This window comes from Rousettus aegyptiacus, unplaced genomic scaffold (genome assembly GCF_014176215.1).
Source record: "Rousettus aegyptiacus isolate mRouAeg1 unplaced genomic scaffold, mRouAeg1.p scaffold_m13_p_20, whole genome shotgun sequence".
Lineage (NCBI taxonomy): Eukaryota > Metazoa > Chordata > Mammalia > Chiroptera > Pteropodidae > Rousettus > Rousettus aegyptiacus.
The window spans coordinates 1,698,953-1,716,430 of NW_023416296.1; the positions used below are offsets into that span (position 1 = coordinate 1,698,953).

At 64.7% G+C, this 17,478-nt stretch overlaps 1 pseudogene; it reads right to left on the reverse strand.

Moving 5' to 3' along the window:
• Positions 1 to 4,473: 4,473 nt before the first annotated feature.
• LOC118614928 lies at positions 4,474 to 4,592 on the reverse strand (annotated as a pseudogene).
• Between the last annotated feature and the right edge of the window lie 12,886 nt (positions 4,593 to 17,478).

A 17,478-nucleotide genomic window follows, 5' to 3' on the forward strand; every position in this document is an offset into this window, starting at 1 on the left:
AAAGTGCCCGCCAAGGAATAGTTTCCTCCCCTGCTAGAGTCTCTGCGGCCTTCGCACGCCTCCCGCGCGCCGGGGGAGCCAGCCGCGGGCCGGACGGGCCGGGCCAGGGAGCGGGGTCCTGGGCTGCGGGCGGGCGGCCGAGGGCCCAGGCTGCCGCTGCGGCTGCTTCGTTTCCAGAGGCCTGGAATTCTGGAATTGGCCAGCTGACCGCTGTCCCCCTTGTGGCTGGCCGCCCTGGGGGCGGGGCGGCCGCCTGCCTGCCGCAGGCTTCGGTGTGCCCCTGACTGTGGAGCGCCTGGGTCCCGGCCCTGGGCCCCAGAGGCCGACCTCGCCGGTGTGGTGGCCGTGTGGAGAGACAGCTCGGCCCGGCCGCCCTCACTGTCACAGGCCTGCTCGCTCAGGCCGCTCCGTGAGTCACAGGCAGATTTTCCATGAGCGTCAGATGCATGTGGCTCTTGACCTGCAGCTGCTGGGAGGAGCGGGAAGCCGAGCGGGTTTTAGGTCAGTTGCACAACTGGGGGTGGCACCGAGGCCAGACCCCCAAAGACACCGCACCCCCTCGGCCAGGGGGACGGCAACGGACCCTGCACTGTGCACGCCCTTCGGTCCCTCTGTCTGCCTGTCACACACGTGCGCCCCGGTGGGGTGAGCGGTCCAGCCCCGAGGGGACGGGGTGGGCGGAGGCACTGACTGTGCGCTGGTGGCTCGGGCAGGACGGGAGGAGGCACTGACTGTGCGCTGCGTGGCTCAGGCGGGCGGAGGCGCTGACTGTGCGCTGGCTGCTGGGGGGGGAAGCCGCTGACTGTGCGCTGGAGGCTCAGGTGAGACGGGAGGAGGTGCTCACTGTGCGCTGGTGGCTCGGGCAGGACGGGAGGAGGCGCTGACTGTGCGCTGGCGGCTCGGGGGGGGGGGACGGGAGGAGGCGCTGACTGCGCGCTGGCGGCTCGGGCGTTCGCTGAGCGCCTCGTGCCTGCCTGGCCCTCCACGCATTGCGGGCCCCGGGCCTGAGGAGGCCGGAGCTGCCGCTGGTCTGAGAAGTCAGGAGTCGCCGGACGTCAGCGCCGCCGTTGGCGCCTCCGGGGCCCAGGTTCTTCATCTGGTAACGACCCCTCTCCGCTTCCCTTCGGGGGAGCCCCCCCACCCCACCCACTCTCACTGAGCCTCAGGAGGGTCACGTGACCCAGCTGAGGTCACATGACCCAAGGCTACCCAAGTAGAGGACTGTTTTCCAGCCACAGAAATCAGTCTGGGGACAAGCCTATGACCTCAGTGTAGCTAGAAGTCCTGCCCGGGCCTCAGCGGGATCCTCTGAGCCGGGAGCCCCTGGGCCCCTGAGCCTCGTGCTCCTGGATCATTCGTCCGAGAACGAAGCCCACACAGGAGGACTGGGTACCCTACAGAGTCCAGTCGAATCGGCCAGCAAACTCCCTTCTTTCCTGAAGGGAGTCGGGTTCCGTTACTTGCAACCGAAAGGAACCCCGAGCCATGTGATTCTGTGCCGAACCGGGGTTCTCCAGACTCTTACGGGAGGAAACTAGCGGTGGGTGCCAGTGAGGTACGGCCTCCTGGGGGCCTCCGGTTCGGGCAGACTCGTGTGCAGACCCGGCCCGTCCCTGGCTGCTCCGCGTGGGCCGGCCTCCCTCCGGGAGCCCTCTGCGAGACGCCCAGGCCGGGCAGCTGTGCGCTCGGGCTCCTGGTCCTTCCTTTCCCGTGGCCGCCCCTGCCCCATCTGGCAGACAGGATGCTGCGGCCGCAGGGCAGGCTCAGTCTCAGCACCCAGGGCCCTCTCCCGCCCTTCCCCGCGTCCAGGCGGTGGGTGCACAGGGCCTACAGCACGTACGGCAAGGCCAGCTACGCCGGCAAGCGACCAACAGGCATCAGGCTTCGGCGGCAGAGAGATCAGCCGCCGCCCTTCCTGCCACCTCTTCACGGCCTGGGGGGACCCGCGTGACCCCGCTAGCTCCTCAGGCCCAGAGATGTCAGAAGGACAACGCTGGGTGGCTGCTCCCGCCGCCGGCCCCCGCGGCGCCCGGCTCAGGGGTCCTGCTCGCCGTGGCCGGGGGGTGTGGGATGTGAGCGGCTCGCCCTCCCGCCCTCGGGCCCCTCATGACCTGCGGAGGCTGCGTGGCCCAGGCGGGCCTGCACGCAGACCACGGGGACGCAGCCTGCAGAGTCGCCCCGACGAGAAGGGTCTGGCTTTGCGGCCAGGGGGAAGGAGCGGCAGGGTGGAGGTGGTCAAACGGGGGCCGAGGGACTGTGAGGGACCGTGTACGTGATAGTGTGTTGGTGGCCGCGAGCGGCCCCTGAGCCGACCGCGTGGGCGGCGCTTGTCTGTAACACCCCCGAGCAGCCTGGCCTGGCCTGTAGGCAGAGAGGGGCGGACGCAAGAAGCTCCGTCCTGGGAACACGGCGCGGGCCAAGCAGCATGCGGGAGAGCGGCAGGCCCCGCGGGGGGACAGGGCTCCCGAGGGGCAGGGGCCTGGCGGGGACGCCGTCAGCAAAGCTGGGCCCCAAAGCCCCCCTAGCAGCCCGGAGAGAAAGAGGTCTCTGCTGGCGCCTTCCCCAGACCCAGGCAGCCCTCCAAGCCCACCTCCCACGGGCCGGCCAAGCTGTCCTCTGAGAGATCTTAGCAAGGGACTAGAGAGGACAATTATCACAGAATTAGTTACCAAAATCAAGGGCAGCCCAAAAATACCTGTTTCCAAACCACAGGCGTCTAGTCCCGAGGACCCCGCGGAAGTGGGGCCAGCCCGCGCTGGTCTGCAGTGCGCCGCGTGGAGGGGACCACGCGCCCTTCAGAAGCACAGCCTCGCCAGCCTCCCGTCCCCCGGCGCCCCCAGCCACGCGGCGCCGGACATGGAGCTTCTGTCCCTGTGGACGTGGGCATGTCCGCCAACCTGGATTCTCCACCCTCTCTGGAGGAGTGCGGGCACTGAAAGGTTCAAGATTCCCACCCCGGCTCCATCTTCCTGGTGACCGGTCCCCATCCCAGAGCCTCCCAGAGGTGCCTCATGAGAATTGTCAACCGAAAAATAAAACCCTTTCAACGTGAGTCGACGTGTTTATCTGAGATCAATAAGAATAGCTGTTCGGGAGGCACCGGTTCCGGCGGAAGCCCAGATGGGGGACAAAGGCAGGGGGTGTCTGTGAGGAAGGACGGGGCAGTCACGTCCACGGAAGGGAGGCATTGCTGTTGGTGCAGGTCACGTAACACAGCGATGCTAATTCTGAACACTGTCTTTAATTTTCAGTCCGGTTGTCATAATATCTGCTCCTGTGTTATCCTCGCAAACAGTCCTCTGGGGCCCGAGGTCGCTCGGGCCCAGTGCGAAGGTCATTTCGACCTGTTCTGACGTCGCATAGGTCAGAGGCATGACCTAGTTCCTCTTGGGCGGTGGCCCCGGCCCCACGTGACGGTGGGCCCGTTTATTTATTACTACTTTTTTGACAAAATGGAGATACTCCTGGCTCTCTGGTCACTTAGGGACTGAGAGTGATTCCAGGAGCCCTGTGTTGGGGGCTGGGTGTATAAGTCCCAGCGTTTGACTTCAGAACTATGTAAATGCTTTCCATGTTCAAAAAAATAAACTTAAATTGAAAAAGAAAGTATCCTTACAAAAACAAACCAAAAAATAAATAAATCCAGATAAAAATTGTACATAACCAAAGAAAATATATATTCCAAAGGGCTTCAGAGCATGGCGTCCAGATTTTTTGTTTTTAGTGAGCTATGTTTTAAGGACAAAAAGAGCAACGAAGAAATCATAAATACCATTCGGTGAGTCTTACTGTTAGTCGTAAACATGGCATTGTTATTGGAAAGTAGATTTACATTTTCTAGGATAAAGCCAAGGAATAATTGCACGGATGCTGTGGGGAACCAAATTATTAGCGCGAGATCGAAAATTATACAAAGAAGGAAGTGGACAGGTTGCGGTCTGAACTTCGAGTCGGAAATGTTAATGGAATCTCATGCTCTATTCATTTTCGATTATTTGAACTAAAAAAAAAAAAAAAAAAAAAAAAAGGTCACGTGTTTCTCCCGCCGCAGTCCGCACCCCTGGCACCCAGCGATCTGTTCTCTGCATCTGCGAGCTTGGTTTTCGTTATTTTTGTAAATAGTTTTTGGGATTCCACATGTGACATTTGTCCTTCTCCGACTTATCTCCCTTAGGATAATGCCCTCCGGGTCCGTCCACGTTGTCGCAATGGTAAGATTTCATCCTCTTTGTGGCTGAGTAGCATTCCATTGTGTATATGCACCACGATTTCCTTATTCATTTATCCATCGATGGGCAATTAAGTTCTTTCCATGTCTCGGCTCTTGTAAATAATGCTGCAGTGAACATGGGGTTTATATATCTTTTTGAGGGTTTTTTTCTTGTTCTTTTTCGTTAGGCGAGGCAACCCTTGGTTGACCTCACAGATTGCAAGGACCTTGTCAGTTTACAATCCCTTAATCTTTATTTTGTACACCGATAGCGCCTGGTCTTCCTAGGTGGTCTCCCATCCAAGTACTAACCAGGCCCAACCCTGCTTAGCTTCCGAGATCAGACGGGATCGGGCTTATTCAGGGTGGCGTGGCTGTAGACGAGGGTTTTTTGTTTTGTTTTGTTTTGTTTGTTCGTTCGTTCGTTTTTGATAAATACGCAGGAATGGAATGTGTAGGTCATAAGGCAGTTCTACTTTTAACTTCTGGAGGAACCTCCACAGTTTTCCATTGCGGCTGCAGCAACTTACCTTCCCCCAACAGCCTGCCCCTTCTCCGCATCTCTGCCAGAGCCCACGTCTTGTCTTTTTGATAATAACCGCTCTAACAGGTGCGAGATAGTATCTCACTATGGTTTCCGTTTGCGTTTCCCTGACGACCAGTGACGTTGAGCATCTTCTCATGCACCTGTTGGCCGTCCGTATGTCTTCGTTAGAAGATGTCTGTTCGGATCCTCTGCCCGTTTTTAAGTTGAGCTGTTTGTCTGTCTGTTCTTGCTCCTGAGTCGTATGAGTTCTTCGTATCTTTTGGGTACGAGCCTCTTACCCGACGTGTGATTCGCGGCTGCCGTACCCCGCTCTGGGGGTCGGTTCCCACCTCGCCGACGGCCCCCTTCCCCGTGGCGGAGCTGTTTGGGGTGACGTGGTCCCACTGTTTCTCGTCGCTTTTCTTGCTTGTGCTTTTGGTGTCAGAGTCCAAAAATCGTTGTCAAGGAGCCTATGTTTTCTGCTAGGAGTTCTATGGTTTCAGGGCTTATGCTCAAGTCTTTAATCCGTGTCGAGTTAGGTTTTGTGTGTGATGTGAGACAGTGGTCTGATTTCTTTCTCTTTTTTTTTGCAGGTCACTGCTCAGTTTTCCCCGCCGTATATTCCTGGCTCCTCTGTCACAGATTGGCCGAGCGCACAGCGCGGGTTTATTTCCCTCGGTCGCTCTCTGTTCTGCTCTGTTCGCCCGGGTGCCAGTGCCGTGCCGTTCTGATGACCGTGGCTTCGTAACGTAGTTTGAATCAGGGGGCGTGACGCCTCCAGCTTCATTCTCCTTTCTCGGGATTGCTGTGGCTATTCGAGGTCTTTTGTTGTTCCACACACATTTTAGTCCCGGCCACGTGTCCTCGTGCTGGAGGAGGGAGCCCAAACCCCAGATCGAGCCCCGGAGGTTGCATTCAGACCGGGGACGTTGGGGCCTGCTGAATGCCGCTGTGGCCGGGGTGCTCGGCCTCAGGCCAGCCTCGTCTCTGCGGGGCTGGGGAGCAGGTCGTGGGGGGCCTTCTCTGAGCGGCAGAAGGGGCTGGAGGTCGGGGGGTCAGGGTTGCTGTGCACTCACACTCCTGCAGGGTGGTTTCCGGGGGCTGCGGAGCTGGCAGCGGGCCCCTCCCCTGCCGGGCCCCCCTAGCTGTGTCCGCACCCCTGACACTTGTGGATGCAGACTCACGGAAAGTGTGATTAAGTTAAGGGCCCTGAGAGGACAGGAGGCCCGACCCCAGCTTCCCCAGGTGGGACCCACATGCTGACGCGTGTGCCCCCACAGGGAGGCAGAGGGAGGTGTGGCAGCCCGCAGGAAGGGCCAGGGACCCCAGAGGCCAAGGCGCAGTGCCGCGGACAGGAGCCAGGGAATGCTGGGCAAAGCAGGGGGGCCCGCCCCGGCCCTGCCCGCAGCTCGATCCCAGACTCGGGGCCTCCAGAGCCGGGAGGGAATACGTTTTTGTTGATCTAAGCCGCCCAATTTGTGGCATTTCGTTGCGATCACCCCAGGACATTCATACACACTCGTGGCTGGAGGCTCGGTGGCTTGCATGACTCATGTGAATGCGAGAGGAAGGGACACTGGCCCTTCCCCGAGCAGTGGGCAGCCGAGCTGGCTCTGTTTTATTTCGGGTGGTTCCCGAGAGCCACCTGACCTCTGTCTGCAGAGGCCGTGGGGGAGGGGCACCTGCTGCTCTGGGCGGGGGCGGGGGAGGCTCTGGGACGGCTGCCCGGCGGGGCACCAGCACCTTGGGGCGAAACAGCAGTGCCCCCGACAGGACGCAGGGCCAGGGATGCCGGCAAGGGACACGATCAATCGATTGATCGACTCGTCCTCCAAGCCCCAGAGCCTGTCCCGGGACAGCTCCCCGAGATCTGCCCTGCCAGGACCACCCACTCCCCCCATGGTGCTCCCCAGCGGTGGTCTGCGAGGGTGCAAGGTGTCCCCACCCTCTTCCGGCTCAGACAAGCTGAGAGGCTTTTAAGGCCCCCAATCCCCCTACTGACCTGCAGTGCCCTGGCGCTGGGGAGGAGCTTAGAGGTCATTCGCGGGTCGTGGGCAGAGCACTCTCCTTCCCGAGAGTCACCCCTCCGAGCAGCACTCCCTGAGCCCCCTCTGAAGCCGCCCTGGGCGCTGCCCTTCCTGTCACCGCGGGTGGAGAGTGGGCAGCGTGCACTCGGGGTCCGGGGCGTGCAGCTTCGGATCCAACCCCTGCGCGACCTTGGCAGAGCCGTCCCCTTCTCCGTGCACCCGCCTCGCGTCTGCCGACGAGGTCTATGGTGGTCCCTGCTGCCCCGTGAGCGCAGCCCAGGCGCTAGGCCACGACCCCGGCAGAGCGAGGACCCCGCCCCCCCTCCCCCCGTCTCCACCCCGTGCCCCCCCCCCCCGTGCGTGTGCTGCAGGAATGCGTGCTCGGATGTGCGGCCGGGGCCCTGCGTCCCGCCTGAGGAGGTACAGAAAATGACTTGGAAACGGAGGCCCCCGGGGCCCAGCAGGACAGGGCCGGAACTCTGTGTGCTTAGGGGCTCCCGCCCAGCTCTGACGTTTGGGCAGACCCACCGCCCACCCCAAGCCGGCCAGCGTTCGAGGCCACTGGTCCCGTGCCACGCCGTGGATGCCGAGGGCGGGCGTGACCTCCAGCCACGGAGCGACGGCATGACCAGGAAGCCCGTGGAATGGCCACCCGCAGGCGGGCAGGGTGCCCACCCTCCAGCCTTCCTCCCCCCCTCAGTTCCGGTCTGAGCGCCAAACACAGCGGCGCCCATGGGGGTCCTCGAGCCGGGAGACCCACCCGGGCAGTGTCTGGTATCCAGTTGGTTTGGATTTGCAGACTGCTGAGGGACAGACATCACAGAAAACAAAGTGGGGCGACACTCCTGGGCTCCCCCAGGGCGGCGGGGAGCGGTCCGGCTCCACGGGTGACCTGCCGTCTTAATGAGCGCCATGTGGCCACTGCACGGCCAGGCTGGCTGGCTGTGAGCGCGAAGCCAGAGAACAAAGCAGACCATTAACGAGCAATACGGAGCCACTTTCCCGCAGCCCTGGGCGGGAGCCGGGGTGGCAGCCGGGCGGGCCGCGCCCCGGGTGGCCCACGCGGGTCCCCGTCCTCGGTGGGCTGCGCCGGGACTGGACGCGGAGGGCGTGATGGGCAGGGAGCGGAGCAGGCCAGACCAAGTCACAGCGGTCACAACCCAAGGGGGAAGCAGGCGACTCGCAGTGTCCTCAGGGCCCCTCGCTTTGCAGGCGGCTCCGGACCCTCCCCGCACTCAGGGCCTCCGCTCCCCTCCACCGTCTCATTCATTCGCTCGTCGGATGTTGGGTGAGCATTCGCCGTGTGCCAGGCGCCGGGCATACCGCGGAGGTTCCGGGCATACCGCGGAGACGGAGCCGCGGCCTGTGTCCCCACGCAGCTGACCGACCGCCCGGAGCAGGGCCCGGAAGCCCGGGGGGCCTGGCCTGTGTCCCCACGCAGCTGACCGCCTGCCCCGAGCAGGGCCCGGAAGCCCGGGGGGCCTCAGGAACCCGGCAGTGAGGCGAGCCAGTAAAAGGGACGGCGTACGAGAACGACAGAGGGACACACTGGCGGGTGACGGTGACACTCGACCTCAGGCGGGGTGGCCCCGTGGGGTCTGCCTCCCGGCCGGACACACCACAGCCCGCCCCTGCAGGGCCCGTCCGCAGGGCAGAGTCTGTGGCTCTCCGCTGGCGTGGTCGGGTGGATTGAGGGGGTCACTCCACGAGGCGGAGGGGACCGGGCTCTGGGCCAGCCTGTGCCCCCAGACAACCCTGGATGCGTCTCTGGGCCTTGTTTGCTGAAGAAAAGGGGAAGCCGCAGCAATGGCCTCCAAGAACCTTGCGGCTGTCAGCGCCGCGTGACCTCTGCCCCGGCTCTGCCCCCCACCCCACGCCCCGACTCTGCTCCCCACCCCACACCCCAGCTCTGCCCCACGCCCCGGCTCTGCCCCCCACCCCACGCCCCAGCTCTGCCCCACGCCCCGGCTCTCCCCTCCCCCCTCAAATGTGTCTACCCAAATCTCTTCTTAACACAAACCAAGTCTGCGGGTCTGAACATATGGATTCACCGCTGACTCATCTCCAGCGCCGTCACCGCCTGGGACGCACGCCCCGCCCGGCCCTGGACGTGGGTCGGGGGGAAGCAGCGACGGGGCCTGACCCAGACCCTCCCTGCTTGCCGTGCGACCCGGGCAGCTCTAACCTCCCCACGCCGCGGCTTCCGGCTGTGCGGTGGGGTCAGTGCACCTGCAAACCGCACCCCCGTGTCCTTGGTCTGAGGTGCCATCACCACGACACGCTTAGAAACAGCCATCCGGGGGGGTGGGGGTGGGGGCTGGTGGGAGAAGCTTCCCAATTTCTGGAATGCTAGAATGCGAAAAAACAGCTGAAAATTAAGGCAACCGCAGGCCCCTGGCAGTGAACATTGCCTGAGATGGTCCTTGGGGTGCACAGGGCTCCGTGGGCCCAGGCGTGGGCCCCACTGGAGCCACTTCCTGGCTGGTACGCTCTGTGCCTCAGTTTCCCCGGTTCGAAGGGGTTGACTGCAATGCCTCACGTCCAGCTGCGAGGGCCAGCGGGTCGACACACACCTCCTCAGCCAGGCACAGGGTGCACGTCCTCGGTCACCGCGTCGCGGGGGTCACTCCCGGGGCTCCGTGAGTGTCGGCCGTTGACCTTCACCGTGGCCTTTGCGGGGAAGAGCACCGCGGCCCACCTCAGAGTCAAGAACCTGGTCCCCGGGAAGCGTTGTTCTCGCGGAAGCCTGGGCCCCCGTGAACTGGCCTTTGACCCAGCCCAGGGCCCCACACATCCGCTCTAAGGGCGGGGCTGCTGTGACAGCTCTTGGGGACGTCGAGGCCCGGTAGTCTCCGTCCTCTATCAGAAACAGTCTCTGGGGAGGCTGGTCTCGCAGCTGCGAACCTGCCCTCGGAGAAGCAGGCTCGGGGAGCGAGGCCGGGGTGGCCGTGACCCGGAGTAGGGCCGGCGAGGGAGGCGGCCTCAGCTGGGGGGGGGGTGCTGGGAGCTCCGGGGGCCCCCAGGCTCCCCATCCTACACAGGGGCATCTCCGAAGTCAGAAATGCCGGGGACGAAGTCTGCCGTCAGAGCAGCAGGGCTTCCCAGGGCAGGAGGCGAAGGGGTGACCGTGGGGGCAACGGGTACACTGAACCGTCCCCTGACCCCGGGGTTGGGCCGAGGGTCACCCCACCGCGGTGGCCCAGGAGCCTGCGGCCGGATGGCAGAGAACGGAGCTGGTCGCACCATCAGCTGGGTGCGGCAGCGTCCCGGGGCGGCCGTGACCGACCCCACAAGCTGGGCGGCTTAAGCAACAGGCGTTTACTGTCTGGCAGTCCAGGAGGCCGGAAGTCTGAGACCCCAGTGTGGGCGGGGCGGGCGCCTCCTGAGGCCCCGAGAGTCTGCGCCACGACGCCTCCCTGAGCTTCCGGTGGCCCCGGGGGCTCCCTGCAGAGGGTCACCTTCTCCCGGGAATATCAGCCCTCCGTCTGTGTCCAAATGTCCCCTTTTTATAGGGACGTAGCCATTGAATTAAAACCCACCCTAATGGCCTCATCTAAATGCAATCGTCTGCAAAGACCGTATTTCTAAATAAGGTCCCATCTCCAAGTCCTGGGGGTCAGGACTGCAGTATCTTGGGGACACCATTCAGCCCATCATCTGAGGAAGGTGGGGAGGCTGCCGGTTACCTGGGGGAGGGCGAGTCTTTGCCTCAGCAGGGCCCTGCCCACCAGCCCCGCCTCCTGCAGCCCCCCAGGAACAGGAGCTGGGGACTTGGTATCAGATCCCTCCTGCTATTTGAATTTCTACGTTAGGGTCTGGAAGGGCGAGCGCGTCCCCCTGTGGTAGGCGAGCTAATTCGAGTGGGCACGCTGCCGGGGTGTGCTGGCGAGACGTCTCCCCGCTCGGGAGGATGCGTAATGACTTTACATCCTCCCCCATCTGGCCACGCACGGCCCCGAACATTCGGTCCGATGCGGAGCCAGGGGCTGTTCGCGGGTTTCCCGCCGTGGCGGAGGGCTCTGGGAACGCAGAGGGACACCGGGAACGTGGGGGGGCCGGCGCTCCCCCGGACGCGGTTTATCGTTTTCATATACACCTCGGTCCTCTCCCTGAAAGAGCCACGGACCTCACAGAGCTTCCCATTCTGTGTGTGAGCTCTGAGCTGCTGACATTCTGTGAGCGCCGGAAGACTCAGATTCCTAATTCCTCCCGAGCCCCGTCATGAAAGAGCTGCTTACCCCCGCAGGGCTCTCTCTCCCGGATCTGGACCCCGCGGTGCTGGGGGCGGTGACGGCTCTCACCGCTCCTCGCAAGAATGGACCTCACAGCCTTCAGCGTCTGCAGCTCACGCGGAATGTGTCGGCTGCTGACGTCTGTCTGTGTGTGCCTTGTTGATGCATTTCTGAGGTCTGCAGGCCGCGGGGAGCAGGGACAGTCTCACCACCCGCCCATGTTGGGACAATTACAGCATCGCACGATTGAGTCACATAGCCAGGCCCGGCACAGATAAAGGGCCTGGTGCCCACGGTGTGCAGAGAGGGTCTCGGGGGTGCCGGGGGGGGAAGGGGGCGGTGCAGAGAGCAGGCCGTGCTGTCTGGAAGTCCCTGGCTACAGAGGAACAGCTGAGGGCTGTGGTCTCTCTCTGCTCCCCATTTCCTGTCACCTCCTGAGGCCGTGTGTCTGTCCTTGATGGCCTTCCGCCAGCCCTGGACAGTCCTTGGCTGCTAAATGTCTCAAGAAAGCCAGAGAGTGTGAACCTTGCTGCCAGGCAAAACGCCCCTCCATCTGGGATTTACTAGAAAGAGTCTGCGACCTTGCAGAGGGGCCTGGGGTGGCATCTCTCCTCAGCGGGACGAGGCTCGGAAACTTCTGGAATTGGAGGCCACCCGAGGAAGGGGAAGGCAGTAGCACGGGCAGCAGGTCACCGTGAGGTCAGCCAGCGACCACTGGCCCTGGCTCCTGATTCCGCCCCTGAGACGACTCAGCCTCAGCCCAGCAAACACATTCTGGGCTGGCGGTGGCTGCGGTTCCCAGGCCGGCGGTCAGGCCTCGGGGAGAAGGAAGGAGGGACAGTCGTGACTCTGGACTCAGGAAGCCTGGGCTGCCGCTTAGCAGAGCTGGGACCAGCAGGTCACGGGGGAACAGGAGGGAGCCACTGCTGTCGGGCCCCCTCAGGCCCCGAGGCCACCACAGGGCAGATGCAGAAAGGGCCGCCAGTCATGCTGACGCTCTCTCCGTCCCCTCCCTCCACAATAAGAACCCCAACTCGTCACTGAATGGGGGCCCACCAGGTAATGTAGGATGGCCTCCTGTCAAGAGCCATAACTCAATTACACCTGCAAAGACCCTTTTCCCAAAGGAGATCACACTGCAGGAGTCCAGGACTTGATGGACGTAGCTTCGGGGGGAGCCCCGGCTGGCCCGTCACGGTGGGTGACCGCACAGAACCGCACAGACCCAGCGCACAATTGCACGTGACCGCCCTCGGAGGAGGCCTGCGAGGCCCTGCGGAGTCAGCCCGTGGGTGCTGCGACCCAGGGCGGGCGGGTCCGTGAGCAGAAGCAGCTTGAATTGTCAGGAGGGAGAAGCGGGCTGGGGTCAAGGTCAGGCAGGGGCGGGTTGGAGCAGGGCCACACCGCGGAAGTTCCTCCTGCAGCAGCGGTTTGCATAGCGCCCAGATGATTTGCATGGGACAGTTTGCATCTGCGCCATCCCGGCTCCCTCGGGAACTTGCCGGGAACTTGCCGCAGCTCAGGGTCCAGCTGGTGGAAGGAGGCTGACTGGAGGCGAAGCTCGGGGCGGGAGTTGAGGCTTCGGCCAGAAAAGGGCCCGGCTGTTCCTGGAACACCTGGGGGGGGAGGAGGGTGCCTGCCAGCCTGCTGTCCCGGGCCCCACCTGCCGTGCCCACTGGGGCACACGCACACACGCATACATGCATACATGTGCACACACACGCACGCACGCACGCACCCTCCCTCCCCGGGAGAGCGCCGGGTCGGCGTGGTCGGCCCTGCTGCCCGCGAGCCCTCCTCCCAGCGGCGCTCTGCTAAGCTGACCTCCTTCTGGATCTTTCCCCAACATTGTCTTGTCAGAAGCTCAACCTTTGGTCTTATTTCATAGACTCTGGGACCTCAAAGGTCAGAGTGTGGGACCCCTCTGGGGAGAGGGGTGTGGCCTGGGGAGAGTTCTCCCAGGCTGGGGTGCCCCTGGGGGCGCCGAGTGGTGGGGCAGCTCCCCTCCCCCACCCGAGGCTAGTGTGTCCCCGCCTGCAGGGGCGTTGGCGCCAGGGACAGGCCTGGACACAGGGCGGTGGGCACGGAGCCTCCACGCCCAGCCACACGGCCCGACACCAAACGGGCGGGCGCGGCTGTCTGAAGAACACGGCCCCCCGGAGCAGCGCGCCGCCCCCCTCAGGCCGTGCCAAGTCATCCTGCGCCTCACGCCGCCCGGCTGAGAAGGCTGCTCCCCCGGCTGGGCCGCGAGGGGCCCGGGGCCGAGGCCGCCATCAGCGCTGGCGAGACCCCGGGGCGAGCGAGCTCCCGCGCCAGGGAGAGGAGCGCGTGCGCCATGCAGGGCTGTGGACCGCGGGCGGCGAGAGGGCGTGGCCTGGGGGGGACCTGGAGGGACCGTGCGGTCGCAGCAAGGACAGCCCCCCCATCCTGCCCTCCGCCCCCAGTGGGCTTCCTCTCAAAACCCATCGCAAAAGTCTCATCGAAATATCGCGAACGACGCGCCGGGGGCGGAGACGAAGGCGCACGGCCTCGCAGCCGGGCATTTCCCCGCCTGGGCAGGGCGCGCGCGAAGGTGACGGGAGCCCGTGAGGCTCGTTCCCGACGCATCGCCCTGAGGTCAGTGTGCAGTGAGCGGCGGGGAGAGCGGACAGAGGCCCCTGGTTGCCGCCTGGGCCGTGAGCCCGCTCAGTGTTCCCTGACCGGCCGCAGGCAGAGGCCCCCCGCCCCGCAGCAGCCTCCGCCCCCGTAGGGTGGGGTCCAGCTCGCCAGGCTCTGGCTACGGCTGCCCAATTCAAAGGCGGCTTTCCGGGAGGGCCCCTGCCTGCAGCTGCCCCGTGGCCACTGTGACGCTAGCACAGGGCTTGTCCCCATCGGCGAGACGGAGGACTCGCCCCCACTCAGCCCGGAGACGCCGGCCCGGGCCCGGCCCCGGCCTTGGGCGGTGGTCCCCGTGGCGGCTCGGGCTGCCGTGGACGAGGCTCCTTGGTCCCCAGGGCCGGGCAGTGGGCAGCTCCTTTGTCCTTCAGGGGCGTCCCCTCCCTCCCACTGTCCTCGCCTCCCCGCCCGGCTGCCCCAGGGCTCAGATCCCAGCAGCGTCCACGTGGGCCCTGGTGGCCCGGCTGGTCTCGCCCTCTGCAGTCCGGCCTGTCCAAGTCGGGACCCCAGACTGGGAGGTGGAAAAGGTCACCACGGTGGGGCTCCCGCTTTTCCGTGGCTGGGTGGTCGAGAGGGGACTGCAGGGTTGGGGTGGACAGGGAGCGGCCTGGGGGCGCGGTTAGACTGCGGGCTCACTAACCGGGAGGCCCCCGCTCCCCCCGCCCCGAGACGAAGCCACGACGAGCCGACCGGAGCAGGGGTTTCCCACGCCAGCCGAGACAGGGGCAGCGGCTGCCAGCCCCGGGCTGTGGCTGCGCGCTTCCCTTTTCTCGGGCGGGGTCATTTGCATTCCTGGGTACAGCGTGTTCGGTTTCTGTTCCGCCCTGTCCTCCGGAGAACCAGTTCTGGGGGTGCGGTTCTGGTCCGCAACACGTCCCGGGAGCCCAGGGAGCTTGGGGCCAAGGAGAGCGCCAGGGGCCACGGCCCCGACCCTGGCAGGGCCTGCCCACCCCACAAGGCTCAGCAAACGCCGGCCCGCCCCCGCTGGCCGGGCACTCTCCTGCAGAGCCACGGGGCGAGGGCACCCTGATGTCCCCCTGTAGCTCCGCACGCCCGGCTGGCACAACGCTGTCATCAAGAATCACACGCATGCATGAGCCCTCCCCCCCGCCACGCCCCTTCTGAAGATGGAGAAACAGTTTCCACGGCCCCACCTGGGAGCGGCTTCCACTGGCCTTCGGTTTCCCTGAGGTGCATTTGCAGGGGGGCCACCCCACTGGGGGACACAGGGCTGGCCTCTGTGTCGGGGCTCCCCAGGACGCCGTCAGGGCCTGGAGACCCTTCTGGAGGCGTGACTCCCAGCTAGGCGTCAGTGCCCGTCGGAGCCTGCCTCTGGGGTCCCCCACGTGGGGCCGGTGGGGGGAAGGAGGGCAGCGCCCTCAGCCCCCGCCGTGACTCAGCACCCCTGGGGAGTGGGCTTCGAGTCCCAGGTCTGTGCGTCAGGACGAACACGACCGCTCGGGCCCGCGAGAACACACTCGGGGCACACGGGCGGCCAGCGGGGACCGGGCTCCCGCCTGCCCTGGCGAGGGCGGGCGGGGCTGCTCGGGGCCTTGCGCGCACCTGACCCGTCCACTCCCGGCCGGCAGTGCCTGCCCTACGCCCCTCCGGGCCTCCCATTTCTCTCCTGCTGAGAGCGAAGCCTGAATTCAGCCCTCAGAGTCCCCCACGGACGGTGCCCCCGACGCTCCTGCGGCCCCGCCTGGACTGGACAGGGCCCCGGACACCGCCGGCCGGCGCTGAGCCAGCGCGCACCCTCGCAGTGGCTCCCCGAGCAGCGCCTTCGATCCGCCCGCCTGCAGCAGCCTGCACAGCGGTCGGCTGCTCAGTCCCCGGCGCGATGCCAACAACCGCCCTTGTCCTCGGAAAGGCAGGGGTGGCGGCTGTGGTGACCCCTCAGGACAGCGTGCGTGGTGACCCATGGGGACAGCGTGTGTGGCATGAGGCCAGCATAACCGTACTCGGTATTGACGGTCCCCTTGGGTGCTGCTGAAGGTGGCCAGCACAGGCCGCGCCCGGGCGACAGCTCATCGAGGACACAGCCACAGGCCGCGCCCGGGCCCACCCTCTTGGCTTCGGCCCAGTCTGGCTCCTACGGGGAGGAGCCAGACTGGGCCATCTGTTGTGGGTTGTATCGTATCCCCCAAAAGCTCTGTCCCGTCCTGACCTCTGCCATCTCTGTGGCTGTACTGGGAAGTGGGCTCAATGGCAGACAGCTGAATTAAGTCGGGGGATGACCAGGATAGAGTGGGCCCTAAATCCAGCACAGCTGGTGTCCTCAGAGGAGACACAGAGACACACAGGGAGGGGACAGCTATGTGTGGAGGCAGAGGCTGGACTGATGTGTCTGCAGGCCAAGGGACAGCGAGGGGCGTGGCCCAGCCCGTGCCCTGGGTCTTTCAGAGGGGCCGGCCCTGCTGACCCCTCAGGGTAGACCTTCCGGTCTCCAGACTATGGGTGAATGCGTTTATGCTGCGTTGAGCCCCGCAGTCTGGGGTGTTTTGTCACACCAAGTCCTAACGCCAGCTGGCCCTGGGAGGGGCCTCGGCAAGGACCACATGTCCCCCACTCACTCCCTTCCCCACAGACTCCCTGAACTTCCCGATGATGGGTCACAGCCCCGAGGATCCATCGTCAGCTCGCTCGAGGGAACTTGCTGAGCCCTTACCACCCATCCTGGGGCTGGGAGCACTGACCCGGACCTGCCTCCCCGCCTGCCCTCGCCCTGGAAGTCAGAATCTGGGGGGATGGCAAAGGACAAAGGCCGGGGAGCCTTACAACGACGGGCAGCAGGGGAGGCCGGGCCCAGGACTCTCCCGGGCCGAGCCGTCCCAACGGCCCCTCCCCCTCCTGCTAGCCTCCTGGCAGAATTCACCAGGGGATCCTTTCAGAGGTCACTGCCCAGCGCAGCCTTCTCAGACCCTTCCCTCCAAGGCTAAGGACACCACCCTGCCCCTGGCCCCTCTCCTCGCTCACCCCAGCCAGGTGCCCTGGGGCATTCGTGGGGCCAGGAGTGACCGTGTGCTGGAGGGTGTTCTGGGAGGGCATCAGGAGGTGGCGGCCAGCCTATGGACATGGACAAGGGCTGCCCCCACCCCCACGCCAGCCGGGGACCCCCACCCCAGCTGGACTACAGCATTCTCTGGACTTAAAGAAGCTGGCGACACCGCCTGCCTCCCCTTGTCTGTGACGAGCGGCTTCCCTTTCCTGTCAGCTCTGGAGTCCTGGGGGAGTCACGGACGCCAGCGCCTGCCCTGGGACCTGCAACGAAGCTGCGCATTTCAGAGAGGTCGGAGGAGACACCCAGAGGCCCTGATTCTCAGAAACAGCCAGCAAAATCGCCGAGCCCGGGAGGACATCCGTCCCCAGAGCGACTGGCCGCGGCCGCCGCAAGGACTGGTCACAGCCACCACCGAGCGCCCGCAGCTCCCGGCACGTGGAGGGGCTGTGCCAGCCGGGACTTCCGGCTCCTGCTGAAATGGACTTTGAATTTCTTTTCCCGTGAAGGGAGGCGAGGACTGTGTTTTGTCAGTGTCTCCTGCGCCGCCCCCCCCCCCCATTGGCACGAGAAGGGACAGGAGTCCCCGGGGGAGAAGAGCCAGAAGGAGCCCAGGGCCTCCCCCTGAGCTCAGGATCGTGACGATGACAACGATGACAACGGCTGCAGCAGCCCGCGTGCGTCATTAGAGCAGGCGGGTGAAGGGAGGGAGTGAGCAGAGCCGCTCTGGAGACCGTCGGGAGGGGAGGCCGGACGAAGGCGCTCGCTGCCTTCTGCGTGGGGAGAAGCACCCCCCACATCCCCCCCATGCACGCACGGGGCCTCTGTGG